Here is a 3,584-nt window from a genome sequence, read left to right as displayed (position 1 = left end):
ACATGCCCTACTGAGGTCATGAGTCACACGGAACATGCCAAATCAGGCAGCGCCCCAGCAACAATCCACTGGAACTCCCCCCCCCATCCTCTGTACAGCCACCTGGTTCCACACTACAAAGACGCAGAGGACACCGGACCACCAGACCACGGTACTGAGTCCTGCAGCTCCTGGCCCAGAGGTAGGGGCTTCTGAGCCGCTGTCCCACTGCTCCTGGTCCAGACCAAGGGGCTTCTCAGCCACCATCCCTCTGGCTGCTCCCAGCCCAGAGGAAAGGGCTTTGAGGCTACCATCCCTACCACTGCTCCCGGCCCCTGTCCCACCTCTCCCAGCTCAGAGGAGGTAATTAATGCAGGTGCCAACAGACTCCCCCCTCCAATCGAAATGAGAAAACACATAAATAAGTCTAAAAACCAAACTTCCAGTTCACCTACAGCAACTTCAAAGGGAAATGAGATGGAACGCTCTGATACTCAACCACCTGGACCCACTGAAATGGCAACAAAAGGGAATCTGGAAAAAATGAAATCAGAAATAATTTCTCAGATAACAGGAGAAATTGTGCTCCTAGTGCAAGACATGATTAATAAATCTAGAGAGGAGCCAAGGAACATGATGGAATCCCAACATAAGAAACAAATGGAATCCATAAAACAGATGCAAATAGATTTCCAGGAGATGAAAAACTCCATTGAAAGTCTACACAGCAGAATGAGCCAATGTGAGGACAGAATTTCAGATATAGAAGATAAGATTGAAATTAGTGAACAGGAAAAGAAAAATTGCTTCAAAATTATAAGGGAACATGACAAATCAATCCAGCAGCTGCTAGATGATGCAAAGAAGAAAAACATAAGACTGATTGGAGTCAATGAAGAAAGAGGAGAGAGTGCTCATGACATAAAAATCTCTTCACAGAAATAATGGCAGAAAACTTCCCAAGCAGGGGAAAAGAGCTTGACATATAGATAAATGAGGCATATAAGACTCCAAATAGCCTTGATCAAAAAAAATCTACACATAAGCATATAATTTTTAAGATTCCAGAAACTCAACAGAAGAACAAAGTTCTACAAGCAGTTACAGAAAAGAAACAAATCACATACAAAGAAAAGCCCATCAGAATCACAGCAGACTTCTCAACACAAACCATCAAGGAAAGAGGAGCTTGGAGTGACATATTCCAAGCCCTAAAAGAAAACAGCCTCCAACCCAGATTGATGTACCCTGCAAAATGATCTTTCAAAATTGATGGAGAAATAAGATACTTTCATGACAAAGAGCACCTTAGGAACTTCGTGAATACCAAAACAGCACTCCAAAGAATTTTACACAATATCCTAGGAACAGACATTGAGGATCACAACCCCAGGAAGCAAAGCAGAATGAACCCATCTGGCATGACAAGAAACTAAATTTAGAGGGGGAGAACCCAACAAAAAGAAAAAGTCATGGCAAGGACAAGTCAATATGTTTCAGTTATAACCATCAAGGTTAATGGTCTCAATTCACCAATCAAAAGAAATAGCCTGGCAGAATGGGTCAAGAAGCAAAATCCAACAATATGCTGCATACAAGAAACACATTTAATTCAAAAGGAAACTCAGACTGAAAGTTAAAGGGTGGAAAACAATACTCCATGTGATGGGAACCCGAAAAAAAGCAGGAGTAGCTATCCTCTTTGCAGATCAAGTAGATTTCAAACCAACACTGATGAAGAGAGATGAAGAAGGACACTACATCCTTGTAAAGGGAACAATTCAAGAAGAAGAGTTGACAATCATAAATATCTATGCACCAAACACTAGTGTGCCCAACTATATAAAACAGATAAGGGACATGAAAAGTCATGTAGGCACTAATACAATTGTAGTGGGGGACCTCAACACCCCACTGTCATGAATAGATAGATCAACTAGACAAAAAATAAATAATGAAATACGAGAACTCAATGGAACTCTTGAACAAATAAACTTAACAGATGTTAACAGAGTCTTCCACCACACAAAATCAGAATACACATTCTTCTCGGCTGTACATGGGTCATTCTCCAAAATAGACCACATACTCACACACAGAACATGTTTAAATAAGTGCAAAGGAACTGAAGTTATCCCCTGTATATTATCAGACCATAGTGCAATGAAATTTGAGAACCATAGCAAAAGAAACTCGAAAAATTTCATAAACAAGTGGAAATTGAGCAACACACTTCTGAATAACCAATGGGTCATTGAGGAAATTAAAAAAGAAATCAGACACTTCCTTCAATTAAATGACAATGACAATACAACATATCAGAATCTATGGGTCACAATGAAAGCAGTCTTATGGGGGAAATTCATAGAACTGAATACTCATATTAGGAAAACAGAAAGAGCCCAATTAAACAACCTGATTCTGAACCTCAAGCTTCTAGAAAAAGAAGAGCATGACAACCCCAGAGCTCATACAAGGGAGGAAATTATAAAGATCAGAGGAGAAATCAATACAATGGAGACTAAGAGAATGATACAAAAAATCAATGAAGCCAAGAGTTGGTTCTTCGAATGAATCAACAAAATTGACAAACCCGTAGCCAACCTTGTCAGAAAAAGGAAAGAAAAGGCCTAAATCCATGCAATTAGGAATGAAAAGGGTGAAATGAAAACAGACCCAGCAGAAATCCAGAGGATCATCAATACCTACTTCCAGAACCTATACACTAATAAGATGGACAACACAGAAGAATTGGACAGATTTCTAGATACATATGATTTACCAAAGTTGAATGAAGAAGACCTAAATATTCTAAACAACCCAATATCAACCAATGAAATTGAAAATGTAATTAAAATCTTAACAACTAAGAAAAGCCCGGGCCCTGATGGCTTCACTGCTGAATTCTACAAGACATTTAGAGAGGAACTACTGCCACGACTGTTTAAACTCTTCAATGAAATTGAAAGGGAAGCAATACTCCCAAATTCATTCCCAGAATCAAGCATCACCTTGATCCCCAAAGCAGAGAAAGACCCAAAAGAAAAGGAGAACTATAGGCCAATCTCATTAATCAACATAGATGCAAAAATCCTTAATAACATATTGGCAAATAGAATGCAGAAAATCATCAAGAAGATCATACACCCTGATCAAGTGGGATTCATCCCAGGGATCCACGGATGGTTCAACATATACAAATCAATCAATGTAATACACTCTATCAATAGAGCCAAGGGCAAAAAGCATATGATTATCTCCATAGATGCAGAAAAAGCACTGGACAAAATCCAACATGCATTTATGATAAAAACCCTACAAAAATTGGAATAGATGGTCTCCACCTCAAACTGATAGAAGCCATCTATGAAAAACCAACAGCCAATATCATACTAAATGGTCAAAAACTGAAATCCTTCACACTCAAATCAGGAACAAGACAAGGATGTCCACTATCACCACTCTTGTTCAATATAGTTCTGGAAACATTAGCCAAAGCAATTAGACAAGAGAAAAAAATAAAAGGAATAAAGATAGGCAATGAAGAAGTCAAATTGTCATTATTTGCAGATGACATGATACTCTATATAGAAGACCCCAAGAAC

The sequence above is a fragment of the Heterocephalus glaber genome, unplaced genomic scaffold, assembly GCF_053883595.1.
Source record: "Heterocephalus glaber isolate CG9 unplaced genomic scaffold, H.glaber_assembly_v1.0 deba00000122, whole genome shotgun sequence".
Classification (NCBI taxonomy): domain Eukaryota; kingdom Metazoa; phylum Chordata; class Mammalia; order Rodentia; family Bathyergidae; genus Heterocephalus; species Heterocephalus glaber.
The sequence above is the reverse complement of the archived record's forward strand: the minus strand, read 5'-3'. Positions refer to the sequence as shown.